Below are 19,113 nucleotides of genomic sequence, written 5' to 3' on the forward strand. Positions count from 1 at the left end.
GGAAAATATATTTTATAATAAGTCCTTAGGTGAAAATACAGGCTATGGATAATTACCGGCCGCCATAGAGATTTCAAAATGAGGAATTTCACTGGAAAATCTTTCATGAATACTATACCTCGAGAATCATACCATTTCCGTTTTAGCTGCAAGGCGCAGTGTTAATTTCATTCCCAATTTATGAACAAGAGATAACGAACATATTCCGTGATTAAATGGTATAATGCCGAACTCAATTGTAGAGAGTAACATATTTTAAAGAGTTTCTATAAATCAATCCAGTGCACAACGAAAGAAATACGAATACCGAATACTCTCCAAGTCTCCCTTCACATTTTCCCAAGGCTCTATTAAATGTACCTAATCCTCTTTGCTTCCGCTAAATCACATTTCACTTCTCCTTTTGCCGAAATGCCTCGCCATTTATCACTCTCAACCTATATCCTTTCGCTTCGTAGGAATTATGTTTTATCTCTCATATTACTACATAACGTATAGTGATTACAGAAGTCAATACCAGAAAAGAAGTCGAGTTGAGAGTAAATTGCTCGAGATCCCTTCAAATCTTCTTCCATTTTCATCTTGACCACCTCTTCATCCGTATTTAGGTGGCTTTTATGACCGATGTGCCGCTTAGCGCAGAGCTTATTCGTGAGCATATAAAGTTGCGTCTCCGTCTGTGAAACCATTAAGATGGGAAGGAAGACATTAAAGTCAACCTTCAGGGGTTTGGAGCCTGCCCCTATAAACGGTTAACTGTATTTCTGGGAAATAGTAATAGACGCGATTTTCATAAATGTGTAACTTGATTCTAAATTGGAGAAAAGATTATAAAAGATTCAAGTAGGAAGGAGAAAATATTATAAAAGATTCAAGGGGAAACATGGAAAACTTAAGGCTCTACTGCCTTTGGTTTTTTATGTTTCCCCTTAAATATTATTTTAAGCAGCAATCACATTGCAGCTACGTGTAATATTATTAAAAGTATTCGCGAGGTTAAGCTGTCTCGAAGTAGAAAGATCCCCGAAAAATCATGTCGGTCCATTTTTGGAAATATTCGGAAATCAAAGGAGGTTCCTTCGAAGCTTACATAAAACATGAAGGTGGTCTTTACGTAAGACGAAAACAACAACATTGGAAAAAGAATATTTCCATTTTGATGAATTCCTCAAAGTGGACAGATAATAGATAAAGACATATTGGCCGGCTATGAGGAATTGTATCACATGGGAAATAACTCTGACTCCACTCCATTACCTCCAACGACAAAGCCTTAAAGAGTTCCAATGTAAAAGAGTTAAATATTTCATTATGCTTTAGTGTAAACACTTCCTGTAATTAAGAAGAATTTTTAAAACTTGTCTATTGGAATTACTATTTCTTAAGCCAAGACTACCCTGACGGGTGCTCACACAAGACTTAAAAACGAATTCAAAATATATATGAAATGTAATCGTTATGAAGCCTCTCACCACATGGTTTATTCCTTTGTCTTCGCATTTACAGAGCTCGTGTTAACACACCCCTAGTTAATCCCCATCTACTATACTTATGGTCGGGATCAAATTAGGCAGTTTTAGAAAGTAGTGAAACAGCTATAAAACTTTCAACACGATGCCATATATTAATGAGGAATTAAAAGTGCGCCGAGGGATGCAGAGCACTAATTTAAAAATAAATATCGGCCGAACTGATTTAACATAGTAGTATCATTATTTGACGAGTTTAGAAGACTGGATTATTAAGGACAACAAATAGCTTTGTGGAATTACTTAGCCACAGGAAAAGGATGATATAATTTTGACTTAAACATATTTCTTTATACAAGGAACTAACACAACCCTTGGCAGCATCTTAATTTTCACGTCGTAAATATTTTTTACCGAATACACAGAAATGAATAGCAAACAGTTTTCCATTGATAACAAGTAAACTATCAAAAATTCATACCTGAAATTACTAGGCACCATGTTTTCCTCGAATATTCACTGGACCACTCCAGCAATTTGGTAGTAATCTTTTCCAGATATAAGTCAAGAAGGGACACATTTAACAGAAACAGAATTATTTACACCGCGATGAACACCTACTTCAAACTCTGAAAAACAGCTACAAACTGACCACACTAAATACTTCGTTATTGATAAAATGTCTGTCAAAATAATTAAAAAATCCAATATTCATGTCTATAGCTCTAAACTCATATATTTGCTTGAACTGCTTCACCTTCCCTGTTCTATGTATGCCTGACCCTCCCGGCGTTGTGTCACATTGCCTACCTGTGTCCTTGGCGGCGGAGACCATTGTATGTTGAATGTCCATGTAGTATTAGAATTGCGCCTTCTTACTTTTTAAATTCTAGCAAACGCGTTATTGGCTAAATTTTTACTACATCCTAAGGTGCATGTGTTTGTTAGTTAATAGCATATGTATTTGCTTGCGAGTTGGTTAAAAAGGTTTTCGCGTGAATGTATACGCCACTACGGGTGTAGATTTGCATTAATATGTTGACTTTGCATGTAGTTTTGTTCTCTTTTACGGGTGATGACCTAACACCCCCCGCCACACGTCCTTGCAGCGGATTGTGGGGTATTAAGTAGTAGTAGCATTTAAGGGAGGCGACGGACGGCTAAGATCATTTGCGCCACTAGGGATGGACAGGAAAGGATGAAGGGTGGAGAGAAACCCAGCGTCGGTATTAGCCTACTCTTTACGAAAGGCGCCAAGGGGTCCGCAGTTTAACGTCCCATCCGACGGACGGCGTACTCACTCTGTGGAAGTGCTCTCCACAAAGCATCTCAAGTAGGGATCGAGATACCACTGAAAATGTAGCCTATATCCTAGTCAATCAAATGCTATACATTTCAATTTAATGAATTGCTTTCATCCAATACCCATTCCGCCTTTAGCGAATGTTTACCAGTGGAGAATAAGGCGTGTAACTATGACTTTTTTTACGATTCAACAGTTCGAAAGAGCACAATCATTTGCCATGATGATTTTAACAAGATGTAATCAAAAAAAGACCGGACTTATTTTATTCTGCGCAAGCCGAATCGAAGCGAGACACAGTGCGCCATTTAGCAACACATCTGACGATTAAAACAAGAGGTGTTGCGTTTGTTTACGTCGATTCGTTACGTAGCAGCAGCGGTATGTGTCTTAACCTGTTCGTCGCCGCGTCCAACGGCAGCAATGAAGGAACTAGAGGAACAGCGTGGGTGGGTGAAATTTTGTTTCAAACTTGGAAAAAGTGCTACGGAGACATTTTGAATGATTCAGAAAGCCTATGTTTATGAAGATATGAGTCGAAGCCAGTGTTTTGAGTGGTAAGTCGTTTTAAATCGAGCAGAACCTCGACAAATGAACAGTCGTGAACGGAGAGGCCCTCCACTTCGACAGACCCCTACCATGCCAAATTGGTGAACGATTTGGTGCGGGAGAATCGCCGTTTAACTGTTAGGGATATAGCCGAGGAATTGAACATTAGTTTTGGATCTTGTGAGAAAATTTTTAACGGACATTTTGGGCATGACGCGCATCGCATCAAAATTTGTCCCCAGGGTGCAGACTGATGAGCAGAGACAAAAACGTGAGAACATTTATCAGGAACTCCTGGATCGAGCCAATACCGACCCAGATAATCTTAAAACCGTCGTAACCGGTGACGAAGCCTGGGTTTACGGTGCTGATGTTGAGACAAGGCCCAGTTTTCTCAGTTGAAAGGTCCTCGTTCTCCGCGACCGAAGAAAGCTCGCATGTCCCGGTCCAACGTGAAGGTCATGCCAGTGGGTTTCATCGATTGGCAAAGGCTGATTCATTACGAATACGTCCCTCAAGGTCAAACCGTCAGAAAGGATTCTACTTAAAGGTTATGAAGAGAATGAGGGTCGCAGTGAGCCGCAAGAAGCTGGGTATGTGGAGAAACAATGCATGGCGTTTCCACCACGATAACGCGCCGACTCACAAGGTGCTGATCGTGACAGAGTTGATTGCCAGAACCGGAACTTCCGTGATCCCGCAGCAACCCTTCTCTCCAGAGGTGGCTCCATCAGACTCTTTTTGGTTTCCGAAGTTAAAATCAACCTTGAAAGGGCGCCGATTCAACTTTATTGCAGACATTAAAACTAATTGTACGCCAGACTTGAAGAAGATCCCTAAGTCGATTTTTCGAGATCGCGTCGAACACTCGACTACGCGCCTCATCGTTTTCTATGCTGGTCACCCAGTTTTTCCAAGACAACGGCCATTACGGGAGAGATGTCTTTCCACTCTCCTCGGCAAGCGCTCTGAGATAAAGGTTCCTGACCCTAATAGCTTCTCCATCTAGCAGCAGAGAAGTGACCATTTTCGGCCCTCAAAGGCACCACGGTGTCATTTGTCGCACCTAAGTTTCTGCCACGCGCCCTTGAGGAACGACGCATTGTCGTCTCCGATGATGATGCGTCGGCTGGCCTTCGCATATACCCCCTTTGCCTTCAGGGCTGTATATATTAGGCTTAGACCACCCAGTTCAACTGAGCCATAGAGCTGGTTGCGGAAACTCTCTTGGCGTAGCCATTCCAAATCTTTTGGTTTGTCGCTGTAATAAAACGTGCCATATGTCACGACCGGGAGGGAAGGATGCGAATATTTTCCCACAATCCATTTCTTGTGGTGGTATGCAATTACCCAGTTTCGCTCAATCGTGAGATCCAACTCCTTCTCCTATCAGAACCCTTAGATTTTGAAGGAGGGTGCATCTGACCAACCGATGGAGCTAGGGGGCCGGTTGCCCTTCAGCAGTTGAAATTCCGATTTCCAGTTGTTCAGGAAGAGACCGCCATTCTCATATGACGATAGGTTGTCGCGGGCGAGAGCTATGTGGGACGGTCTGTGAAGAGCGCTATATTGTCTCCAAATGCGACACCCACCCGGCGCCGTGACAGCGACGGGTCCTAATCGGGTCTGAGCTACTACCCGGGATGTTTCGTCCGACGTGTCGACAATCAAAGGCGCTAGTTATCGTGGCATCCCTCCCCCGATATCATCCGATGAGGGAGAGGCAGTCGTGGTCTCCACGCGAAGAGTGGGTAATTCGGCATTCTTTCACGGGGGGACTTCTTCGAACGAATATAGCTGGGACCCGTCACGGGGCAGGATATGGCCTCCAGGGGGCCCGGAGCGGCGCATATGGAGTCATCTACCGAAGGAATCCGGTCTGGAAAAATGAACGGAGTGAAGCGTTGGACTACTGTCCGGAGGGTCCTGGGCAAGGCACTCTGGGCACTGGCAGCTCCAACCAAGCTATGTGATTTTTCGGGTACTATAGCTTCCTGGGAAACCATAACCGGCACAAGAAAAGTCACTGGCCCCCCTTCCCTGATGTGTGAATATCACACGCCGTCGAGCTTAGTACTGAGTGAGCTCTACCATCACCTACCAAACCGACCTTCGGGTTGAATAATTTGTTTATGGTTTATATATATATACATATGGGTCGCGGTAGTCATCACCAACACTTCGTTTAGACACCACAAAAGGCGCAGGTATACATGGAAAATGCCAGGTGACTCAGAAAGGTATCAGATGGATTACATTCTGGTTAGACAAAGGTTTAGGAAGTGTGATAAATTCGCACAGCTTCCCGGGAGCGAATGCGGACTCGGACCACAATTCAGTTGTTATGAAATGTAGCGTCCGTTTCAAAAATATAAGGTAGGGGCGGCGGGTTAGAAAATGGAAAGTAGGAGCATTAAATGGATTGACAAGGAAGGAGTACCAACAGGCTGTAGAGGAAATCATGGAGGATGGCAAAGAGCTGAGTTCAATCGAATAAAAATGGGAATGTATCACTAAAGGGTTGTCTAAAGCCGCAAAAGACACTATTGGAACCGTTAACGCAAAAAGGACTAGAAAAACCATGCATCACGGATGAGATGATTACAAAGATGAGAGGATAAAATGGAAGAATGTAAACACAGATTTATGTAAAATGAAGTTCAAATAGTTAAATAATAATTTGAAGCGGGTAACAAATAAAGGAAAAGAAGCATGGTGGAAGACGAAGTGTGAGGGTAGGGAAAGTTTACAGAGGGAGGGTGAATTTGGTGCGCTGTACAGCTAAGTTAAATCTTTATCGAGAAGTAAGAAGGGAAGATCTATGCTAGTAATTAAGGATAAGGCGAGTAAGATAATAGTTGACACCGGAAAGATCCAAGAAAGATGGAAGGAGTATATAGAAGAACTATATAGTAAAGACCTTAGACCAACAAGATTAGGCATAAAAAACAACATGACGTAGAGGAAGACAGCTTAGGTCCAGGCATACTAGACAATGAGATAGAGAGGGCATTACGGGAGCTGAAACTAAATAAGGCCGTGGGGGTGGATAACATTCCCGCGGAACTATTGAAATGTTTAGGAAAATGTGAGAGGAAGAGGCTATATGGGCTGATTCGTAGTATTTATGAGGAAGGTATCTGGCCGGAAGACTTTGTGAGATAGGTTTTAGTTCCTATTACGAAAAAGGTAAAGGCTACATCTTGTGAGGACTACAGGACGATAAGTTTGATATCCCACGCAGCTAAAGTTGTTCTCCGGATCATAAACAAAAGGATAGAGAGTAGGGCAAATGATTACTTAGGGGATGATCAGTTTGGGTTTAGGAAGGGGAGAGGTACGCGTGATGCCATTGCAGTAATGAGATTATTAATCGAGAGGAATATAGAACACAACCAGGAGGTATTTGCCTGTTTCGTAGATTTCGAAAAAGCGTTTGATAGAGTGAATTGGGAAAAACTAATGAGTATTCTGCAGAAAATAGGAATAGATTGGAGGGAAAGGAGGCTAATCCGCAACCTGTACATGTCTCAGACTGCTCAGGTGCGGGTGGGAAACGGGGAGTCAGGATGGGCAGTGTTAGGAAGGGGTGTAAGGCAGGGTTGCCCATTATCACCGTTGCTGTTCATCCCGTATGCAGAGGAAATGATGAAAGAGGCATGGGAAGAACTAGAGGTAGGAATTATAGAGTGAGCGGGGAATTCGAAAAATCAATTAGGTTCGTTGATGATCAAGATTTAGTTTGCCAGTCAGCCAAGGGGTTGTAGCATTGCTGAGTGAATTGGAAATTCAGTGCGATAGGTATGGGATGAAAATCAATATTAATAAAACAAAAGTTATGCCATTTTACTACTTTGCTGAATATTAAAATAGGAGGGCGAAAACTAGAGCAGGTAGAACAGTTTACGTATCTCGGTAGTGTTTTGGGCCAACACGGTCAAAGTAGTAGGAACACAGGAGAAGAATTGCGCTAGGCAAAGAGGCTTTCACGAGGAGGGAGTTGATGACAGGGACGTTGAGTAAGGATATTAATAAAAGACTCGTAAAAACTTTGATATGGAGCGTAGCTATGTACGGTGCGGATACGTGGTCATGAAAGCAGGAGGATAGACGTAGACTGGAGGCTTTTGAAATGTGGGTGTGGAGAAGAATGGAGATAGTGAAATGGACAGGGAAAAAACAAATGAGGAAGTTCTTGTTATGGTGGGCGAAGAGAGGGGTTTGTTGGTAGAAATCCTATGGAGGCAGGAAAAGTGGATGAAGGGGGTATTGACCGGCAGCGGGATGTGGAAGACTGTAATTGAGGGGAGAATGCTAGGAAAACGAGGAAAGGGAAGGAACAGGATAGGGATGTTGGACGGGATGAAGGGAGGAACGAAGTATTCAGAGAGGAAGAGGGATCTGATGTATAGTAGGATGCTGGATTTTGTGTTTTTTTTAGGAGGCACAAAATATTTATTTGGTATTTGTGTCCATCCAATAACCTTCCTTCACCTGTAGATAACCTAATAATAATAATTATATATATATATATATATATATATATATATATATATATATACACACACACACATATGTATGTATGCATGTGAATATATACATATATATTCATGTGTGCGTGTTTGTATACGTATAAATATATATATGTATATATATATAAACATATATATATATATACACATACACACACATACACATACATATAAACATATGCGAGTGTATGTATATATTTATATGTACATACATATAATTCAAACGAAGGATCGAGTTTCCATTAGCTAATACAAATAAAGGAAAGCACGCAAAAAAAAGGGCACCCTCACGCATTGAAAATGTTTGGATGTAAGAAGTAACTCAAGAAGAAACTTTTGTGGGCTAACGCCACTTCGTTTCTTCCTTTGAATTATTATTCACATCCGGTAGACTTTTGCACAGGACACACGATCACACATGTAACTATTTCACACTAGGTTAGCATTTATTTAATATAATAAATCATTCTTTGAATAATATTTCCACGTGTGGAATCATAACCATTTAAGTGAACAAAAATTGAAACAAATGCATTTTACCTTCATATTCACGTTAAATGTATTGTTCAATAGTTTGTATACGTAGTGTTATCCATGAGATCATATTTATGAATGCTTAATTATGATCACAACTTCTTTTCTATTTATTTAAACCAAATCATTCCCCAAAGGAGTTTATAGAGCGAACAAAATACTCCTTGCTCAATAATAAATCATGGTGCAAAGCCTAGCGGAATATTATTTGCAGTGTCATACGACGTAGCTGACTACTTATTTATTTTCTAAGGCAGATTTATGATTACAGGTGTCAAGTAATGTTAACTGTACATTGTGCAGGTAAATGAAAATTTATTAAAAATCCCCACTCATTAAAATAATATATTTTCATATAAAAGTCGACTAACGATCCAGTCAGTGATTAATTAATTTAACATATACAACAGTTTTCAATAAATCGATTTTCCACAATAAAAACGTTTTATTTGCCAGGCGAGAAGGTAGTGGATTGTTTGAAATTCCTTTATTTTACGATAAAGAAGAGAATTTCAGTACGAGCCCATGAATTGGCAATTATAGCCCATTACCTTAGTGAACACTTTCCTCTTATCTTATGGATAAAGTATTCCAGCTCCTATTTGAGCTTGAGAATTCAATGTTACCCACTAAAGATGAGAGGAAGAGCAGAGGTTTAAGCGCAGCCCAAACAAAACACAACGATTCCAATTCACATTAACGCTAACTATGTTTTTCCTACGAAATTGGTGCCCAGTTCCGAAAAAATATGAGACCATCACGAATAAACGAGAACGTTAAAGTTTCCATTTTATAAAAATATCTGTTGGGAAGAGTTTTAAGCAATTTTCTTTCCCAGTGACAAACTCTTTCCTAGAATCTTATCTTGCCATTAAAAATAACCAATACCAGGAAACACCATTGCTTAAGCCGTATTTCTGCATTGGGGAGAGTCAGCGATCCCCTGGAGATTGATATACTTTCATGCAAACATGGAGGCCGAGATCATTAAAATTTATATATGATTTTTGGTCACAAGACGATATAAATGGAAAATCTTCGCTTTGGCAAAGATGCAAAACAAATAATTAAGCACAGTTAGTTCGTGCACTCTCGTTCCCTTTCAAAACATTCCCGCAACCGAATCATTCAAGTCCAGGTCTTTAGACTTAACCCCTTCACTCGAACACCCTTCAAACCCTCGGTCCCCGCTGCAAAATACCCTTTTGATACAAAGGTCGTATTTTCAAATGATTAGTCTCAACGGTGATAGCGTAGTTTATAAAGGAGGAATTTTCGTCTACGACTAGAAGATATCTGACAAGGGAAGAGATAGACGAATGAAGGGCCGGCCAATGAGTTTGGATTCCTCATTAATAGGATTTTACACGGAGAGTATATAATAGGTGGAATTAATTCTCCGAAAGCTTGCTTAGTTTTGATTGAAACATAACAGAAAACGAGATGGAAACACAAATTGGTGTTACAGAATGCTGAGCGGACAGGAAAAACATTGTTAAACTGGATTGAGATATAATTAAAAACTAGCGTAACTAGAAAGATATTGTGAAAACGAGTGCATTAATCAATTTAATTTGATCTCGAACTTATATATCGTATGTTTATTATTATCTTATCATATTTATGGCGTCATAACTGACGCCATATATATATTCAGAGGCGAAAAAAATGAATTTATTCTCCTATTTTAATTGCCTTAATATTGTACTTATTCTCCATATTACGACACAAGATGAAACCAAGCAAGAATTGTGGATATAGATACCGGCAAAAGCGAATTAACTACTAAATATATATTTTTGGCAACTTTAACCATGATATAGATGCAATAATACGGGTCATGAGAAGTTATTTATCGCAACGTAAATATTAATTAAAATTTAAGAATGTCTGACTGACTGACTTTGTGTATACACAGACTTTAAAAAAGTCTGTGTATACACAATTATGTATACACATGTATGTATAATTTTCCAAAACAAAAGGTAATGTTTCGGTCATAAGTAAACAAAAATTAGGCATCAAGAATAAATTCTGATGAAATTTTAAAATTAATATATTTAGTCAATGAAATCATGAGAAAGAAACGTTCAAATAAATATAAACAAATGGAGGAATGGCCAAACTCTTGCAAATATTAAAATAATGCCAACTATCTTTAAAACATAAATATTTTCAGATATCTCTGCGATCTCTCTCAGAGAGAGAGCTTAACCTCTGTCTTAAAAATTAAACAAAAAGTTATAATTTATACTTCAGTTATTTTTACAAAGAAATCAACTAAAAATTATGAGCTTTGAAATTTTCTATTGGATAATTGCAAGAATATTTCATTGCACTCTTGCCAAAACTTTTGCTGAAGTACATAGTCATCATCACGGGCTATCGATCTGGGGATTGGGTTGCAAAAGCTTTAAAAACTAACCTGTCACCTATCAGCCTCTTCATTCTCTCATTGACCCTCTATCGGCATTCTCTATTAATTACTTCTCGTAGCTCACCTCTGGCCTTCCGCTGTAGTTCTTCCCTTTATGTTTCCTCCAAGTATGGTTTGCAATAAGCTATCGTGCCTAAAGATGAGGCCAGGATTTGTGCTATATCATAAAGATTTTACTGTTAAGGAGGACTAACGAAGTGTTTTTTGGCGGAATAAGGTACACTTTGTTATTCCACAATGAAATCCAATAGCTTACTAACATGGTTTCGACGATTAACGTCATCATCAGGTGATGAAGTAAATCGTCGATACCATGGTCGTAATCTGTTGAATTTCATTGTGGATTAACAAAGTGTACCTCATACCGCCAAAATGTCCACCAAAATTCTATAAAGTATTGCCGGAAAAAAATGTATTAATAAAGTGGATAGGACTGTTAAATACATGCTGATATTAGTACGTATAGCATAGGGTATAAATATTTTTGGTCGTTCCAAAATCAATGAAATGTGTTGCCGGTAAGAATTGTTAAATAAAAATTATTTTAAAAGAAGTTTAGATAAACATTGTTGAGGCAATATATATTAATTCAAAGAATTATCGCAAAAAATGCACAAACTCTACCCTCGATGAAAATTGATGAGGTAATTTATAAATGCATAAATTTATTATTAAAAAGCAGACTTGAAAAATTATAACTTTGACATGCTTTTTAGAAATGTAACACTAAGTTTGAAAGCAATTGTTAGTATATAATGCAGATATACATTTGTCCACCTACATTACTTATCCTATTTAATTTATTTTTAACTTAAATGAAATTAAGATGAAATATGATCCATAAACTTTTGTGAAATACATGCATACATACTATATACTCGATTACACTCTATTTTAATGAAGACCCTGATTGAATTAATGAACCATTGACATCGAAATATCCATTATATGGCCGTTACCGTCATTGCATTATATATACATCGTATAAACCACCCAATTGATGTATATTATTTAAATTGATTGATAACTTTTAAATAGGGGTTGTTTTGAGTATTTGATGACGGTTCATGACACAAGACCGCAACCATTGCTCGAATGCTCTCTTTAAAGCCTATCTTTGGTCCATGAGGGTAATGCGAGTGGGAGGAAAGACCGCATGCATCAAGGGTGAAGAAGGTACTGGATTCTGTCCGGTGGAGCGTTCCTCCCTCCTCCCATCGCTTCGCTTCGCTTTGTACTCCTCCTCCTCACACCCCCCGGACGAGCAATCCTCCCTCCTACCACGACGGATTCGCAGCGGGAGGAAAAGGGACGGAGAAGCGGCGCAAAAACGCCTCGTCGCCTGCGCCGTCTCTCCCTCTTCTTCCCTCCATCCATCGCCCGTGCACATGTCTCACTCTATCTCGCGCGGGAGGCCTTAATCCCCAGCAGAGCCCAACGCTCCTTCCCTCCCTCTCTCCCTCACATCCAACATCCCCTTTCATTCTCCACACCGCGGATTATGACTCGCGTGAAAAATAAAATGAAAAAAAAAGAAAAAAAATGTATAGTGACAAATACAAAAGCGACGCCTTGCCAAGTGCGACGGTTCATATTTTTATTTATACATTTTTCCTCCTCCTTCCCATCCTCTTTTTCTCGCCACTGGATCCGTCAAATAGGGGATTCCGTCATCCTTACCATCCCGAAGAGGATCGTATCTTGACGACGAGGACGGAGCGGGAGAAGGATAGAGAGACGGACGTAAAAATAACCGGCTTATTTGTGGCGAAAGAGGAGGTGAATAGGGGTTGGGGGTAGAAAAGACTTTTTGAAAAAAATTATTCTTTTGCTATCCCCTTCGTGCGTACGTACTTCTACATGCCGACTTCTTTTTGGTGCCGTCACGTGGGCTTCCCTTTGACGGCTCCCCACATTCTGCGCCGCGATCCTCGAGTAATAATTGCGTTCACTCCCCTCGCCTTCTCCTCTCACACGGAGAAAAAATTGACTGATGGGTGAAAAAAATGGGAAATGAAATCATATTACTATTATTATTTGATTTTTTAAGGAGATATATACGCGCGATGACGAGTGAAATTGGAAGACAAGACGTGGAAGGGAGACTAATCAATAAATCACTTCGATCGAGGGGTGACTTTGGCCATCACAGTTTTTATCCTCCCTTCGACACCCCCTTAATCAACAGCGCCAACACGTTGTTGCCATATGGTGATGGAAACTTGGAATTTTCAATCAATAGCGAAAAAACAGACCATCCGACAATAATATCATTTAGGATTCAGATCACGATTGCTTTTGTCATTACTCTTCCCATTCTTTTAATTGAACATTCGAAAGGAGAAAGTTTTTGACGACGATTTTTTTTTATTTCCCCAAGTGGACATAAAACTTTAGGTTGATATGACAACGCGTTCAGTGTCTGTATTACAGACGACCCGCGGAAAGTACCTTGCGAAGTTCTGATCGTTGCTCCTATTCCGATATCGACGAGTAGAAGGGTGTTAATCAATTTTATACGGCCACATTAAGGCAAAAGACAGATTTGATAATTTTTTAGCGTCAGAATACATAATCCTGAACGAAGCAAGTTAATGGGAGTTATTCCAGTCCTTTAAGCCCCTCGGTCAAATATTGGATGCAATATTTCAAACAAATTTCGTCTGAGTTCCGTATGCTATGACTTGAATCCCAGGATACGATACATTTTTCAAAAATCGGGTAAAACAAATGAGAAACGAAAACATAAAAAGTAGCACCAATGGATAACTACATGGCACCTGTCAGATAACAAATGAGCCACTCTTACCACGGGTTCAACTGTGGGGTCAATTATTCCTTATTCACTTATTAGACGGCAAATCGCTCTTTTTCGCAAATTTCTATTGTAAAATTACGTCCATGTCCACAAGGTATATCACGCTATTGCATATATCGTAGATAATAATAGGTATGTAACTCTTTTCTTACCATTTTATATTCTAAAACCAAAATTAACTCAGAAATCCAGTCAGTTCATTAACAACGGGTGATGAAGGCAAGATCTATGTACAATATAGTCGACACTAAAGCATCGATCATTTGTTCACGGTGAATGCTGATTCTTCTTTTTCCGTGCATCTAAGATTGATTGATATCGTTCAGAAATATGACAAATTTGAAAGCTCAGCATCTTTTTGCACCAAAAACAAAAGCTCAAAAATATTGGGAACAAATAGGCCAGCAAAGTCGACATATGTGTATGAAATATATCTACCAAAATAGTATCGTGAATATCGTCATAGAGTACTGGGTTTTCTTTGGAATACAACCAGGAATTGGCAATGGTAAACGCCAAGCTATATTTTTCGTAGAAAAAGAGTTTTTCATTCTTGGATTCAGAACAATCTTCCGACTAAAAAATGGTCATATTCTCTTCAAACCACGGGAGAATGGATGAATGAATGATGCGTTTGCATACGAGCGATGGCTAGACCATGGAGTTTTGGATAAATGCATATTTTCTCGATGTTGAATACCTGAATGTGTAATTTTACTCATGCGTTTCAAAATGGTCCAGACACTATTAGTATTACGTCGGTAAAATGTTCATTTCGGAGTCAATGGTTAATAATTGTGCTCTTGGAAAACATGCTAAATATTTTAAAAGTGGAAATAAAAAAGAAATAAAAATGAGCAGAGGTACATTTGTCCAGTTCTTTTTTCACAGTGGCTTTTAGTCGGTACTGGGAACGTCCAATACATCATGTCAAATGATCAGATGTCAAAACGGGCTAGGTTCTATCGCACATGGTCTGACATGGACGAGATGGCTACTGATTAAACAAAACCAGTTATAACTCTATGAAAATGTGCTTTGAGCTCCTTATTGATATGATGACACATGACATAGCAAGCTGGAAAACAGTAGCACACTCCGTGTACATATGGACAGCTATTATGAAATGTCAACCATCTGAAGATATTGAAAGTTGGGTCTCTGTACAGATGATCCTAAATTTTGCCGACCTCCAATCAGTATTTCGAAGATGTTCAGCACTTCACTGCCTGCGACATGCTATTCTAACGCAACGAAGTAAAGCAAATAATAGAGCGTTTTATGGAAAAACTGGGACAAAACAATATCTTGCCATGCCTCCCGGCCCTGTGTACACCCCTTCTGCGGATTATGGATGAATTGGACTCGAGCAAATCGACCTGCGAAAAGACTAGCTCTTTTCAAGAAGGGGAATAAAAAAATCGGGCAGAAAGATAAAAAGCAAAACTGGAGAAGTTGCTACAGCAGAAACTCATGTGAGCTTTCATAAGTGACGTCCATATGGCGATGTTGAATGCAAAACTATGTTTCATTATGTATACTATATATATACCTAAGCACAAACCTACCCGTATCACAACATTGGTAGCATCTCAAATTTTAACCACTAATTCATGTGTATTAACTGTCTAACACAGTAATTCAAAGATAACTACAGTAAAAATTGCATGAAGAAGGTATTTTATACTATTTCATTAAATTTCGTAGATTTAGACAGTTTTGAGGAAGTCGAACATGATAGTTAGTTTAATAGACGTAATTTTCCATATTAAAATTGATGTTGTTATCATGATTCCGACGTAATTTCATTTTCAGATCTGAATTTGGCTTATAAAGCCGAAACCATGATCGTAATAAACTTTTTACCTTGAAATAGTGCCATTATTTAATTATCTGTCATATTAAGGGGAAAATAAGGATATTTTCCAGTATTTTTATAAAAATAATTGCATGTTAGTTTAAAGAAAAAAATATTTTATTGGCTGATAGCTTACGTGTGTTTGAAAATTTGGATGGTACTTTGAGAATTAGAGTTTACATCTAACAAGTTAAATGTTATTTTTTACGATACGCTGCTCCTGGAAAAAATTTTCTGTCAATGTTTCACTAAGCGTAGTAAAATAACTTTAAGTAAATATCTAATAAAAGTTAACCATCAATTTCACCATTAAGAATCACCGAAGAGTGATAAAACAAGTTAAAAATGAATACCATAGTTATTTTTAAGATTTATGACAAAATACAAGCTAAATCATACTTCATTGAGTTGAACCATAAACTGATTGAAAGCAACACAACGCTCATACCTCTTTGAAAAATGTTTTATGCTCTTGAAATTGCTGTTACTAATATAATGGAAGTGTTTCATAATGAATGCAATACATACGCGATCTGTTATTTATGCATACTGCAAATCGGCTCGTCAAAGGACTTTTGCGATAATTTTGGATAGAATATTATCGCTATGGGCTTGGTTGGATTTAATGTTAAGCAGTATAAGCATCCAGCTACCACAAAATGTCATGGGGTGCAAAATATAAAAGTTCCTTCTAATTGATTAATTCACTAAAAAAATCGAAAACAAAACTATATTTTTCTACTTAGTGAAAGTTACTTGATCCATAATCATGTTTTTGGAAGAGAATACAAATATATAAACTGCAGCCAATTCGTAATATCGTAAGGAACAAACGTGTTTAAAAAAAATGAATGTCACGTGTCCTGACCCTTGTGATCTGATGCAATTTTGGTGATTATCAATGAATACATGCACGATTAGAGAGAAGCTATTTAATCTGAAATATATTATAAAAATTATCAACTGATTTAGGCATGCAGTATTTCGGCAGTTCTTTTAAATTTTTCAAACATTATATCTAATTATTGAAAGGTTAATGAAAGCTCTGAAGTTTCTAGATTAGCGTTATTACTAAAAAAATATTCATTTAACTAGAATATGATTCTTTTCAACATTTTTTGTATACTCCTTTGTAATTTTATGCGACTTATTTTATTTAATGAAACAAAATACTACATAAAAGGAACCACCCCAATTTTTCTATATTTCTTTTTAAGCAATAATTTACCATTCCAATTAATTTCAATTTAATTAAATGTAATTTTAAGGAATTGAATACAGAGCCACTCAAATTTTATGTACCACGGAAATAGTATGCATATATACACGTATATCTGAAATGTGCCCTATAGCTTAAATTCGATGCAATAAGTAATTCCAAGCTCTTATAAAAAACCATTACAGAGTATGATACTCGACTAAATTATTATATTAAAATAACCGCCTGTGTTATGGGCGCAAATACGCAGTAAGTGATAAAATGATCAGAAAATACATCAGTATCTAAATTCCAACACAATTTGCAAACATTGACGCAGATGAAAGTCGCGTTACATGCAAATCCATAGCCAGAAGAAGCAAGAGAAGCAAAATCAGAAATTCACCGTTTAAATAAAAGAACGGGCCAAGAGAGCATTATATCAATTTATCTGGATAGGAAAAGGCCGGGATGACCAAAATGCTGGCAAAAATCCAGCAAAGAGCATTATGAGGCACGATAGCGAAATATATCAGCATAGAGAAAGAAGGAATATTACCTATATTAATTCCAGGTAAAATGCATATTTTTTTAAATTGGCGTACAATACTGCATTTTCCCTGGCCCTCTCGCCAGCAGACATAATAAATAGGCGTAGAGGACGGAAAAGGAGTGGGGGGGGCCATAAAAAGGGGATCGATATATACCTCGGCGGCAAGGTAAACTAAAAAAAATATTTCCTTCCGAGGGAATCTTCCGCCAATCCCTTAAAGGCATAACTCTTCTAGACTTCTCATCCGCGGATTCAAAGCGTGGAGCAGCCCTCGGGTTCTTTCATCACGGCGGACTGCGGCGGAGATGAGCAAATGATTCATGACTACTACCGAAGCCGCCATAGGACGCCTAAGGACTCCTGACTGCAGGCGTTTAAGGAGGGGGGATGGGTATTCGATGAGGGTCTCTAGGAGCTGAAGAAGGACACGATAGGGGAAGTTGAAGGAAAAATCGTGAGAACCGCGATGGGATGGATTACTTTGCGATTCCGACGAAGTTCACAGTCTCCATATCAAAATAAAAACAATGAATAAGTGTGCCCATGAAAGAATGGCGAACTTGAGCAAATTTGGTCCTAGAGAGTCGGGTAAGCGAGGGAAAAAGGCCCTCGCCGCAGAATGAAACTCTACAGCAATTCATGAGGCATACATATTGACGACCCCGTTTTCTTTACAAGGCGGGAGTATCTTAGAAATACGAACTTAAGTAATGAGTTTATTATGTGATCGATGTATGATTTGTTTTTCTAAGAAGCAGGATTTGGATCGGCATATTTTCAAATAAAAGTACTTGAAGAGTGCTCAAAAGCTTTAATGAGATCAACGGGATCATACAAGATGCATGCATGTAAGAAAATAGACGGATTTTATTTCATTCCTCGATAAACCTCAGAAAAATCTACATCCAGACCAACGCCGCAGAGTGTCCGGAAGAATGGAGAGATTTTCCGTTCCAGAGGTGAAGGGAAAAGAAAGAATGAGGAGGAACTGAGCATGTTAAAAACCTTAACCTGAGAGTGCTCTGTTCTTGATGTGACACAAAAGAAAAGATAAAGATATGCACTAGTGGATGAGACGAAGGGAGGGTAACATTCTTAAGATAAAGGACGAAATATATAGAGAGGGAAAAATATTACAAAAGCAGAATGAATGGAAAGTCAACAAGGCTCGAGGGGCGGGCGGAACGAGACGAAAGTGGGGTGGTGGGAGGGTTAAGTACTCGCGTGGGAATGAGATGGATAATCAGCAGACGTGGAAGGGCTAGCTCCGATTTCTCCCACCGGTTAATGGATGCAAAGATTTGAGAGAGCGAAGGTGAATGCGAGGGAGTATAACTGATGGACCGTGAGACTGCGAAGAGACGGGACGGGAGGGGACCGTTGAAGGCGAGGGCAAAGACGGAGATGATTGGTCGTCCCAAAGTAAATGGAGGAGGGACGAATATTCCTAAGCAACCATAAACCACCCGAGATTCTGCTCGCCCGACACGGGTTAAGGCAAACATAAGAGCTAAAGTGGTTCCCTTTTTCGACCTCCCAAATTTCCCTATTTGCTTTAATTACCGTTCTACTTTCCCCTCACCTCCCCTGAAGCTCTCTCCCTATCTTCCTCCATCCTTTCAAGGTTGCCTTCTCCTAGCCGAAATTCAAGAATTGCTCGGGCGGGATTTGAAGAATCCGCCGAGTAATGTCTCCGCTTGCTTCGGCTAACACAGTGACCTCAACTTAGGGCACAGTTCGTGGAGTTCGTCGACTGAAAAGTACTCTTAATGCACTTAACTCATATGCAACTCGGACCCAATACACTGCCTCACTGAAAGCAATAATGCAGAAGGAACACAGAGCAGCGGTCCGAGCTTGGC

The sequence above is a fragment of the Hetaerina americana genome, unplaced genomic scaffold (genome assembly GCF_022747635.1).
Source record: "Hetaerina americana unplaced genomic scaffold, ioHetAmer1.1.p SCAF_10, whole genome shotgun sequence".
Lineage (NCBI taxonomy): Eukaryota > Metazoa > Arthropoda > Insecta > Odonata > Calopterygidae > Hetaerina > Hetaerina americana.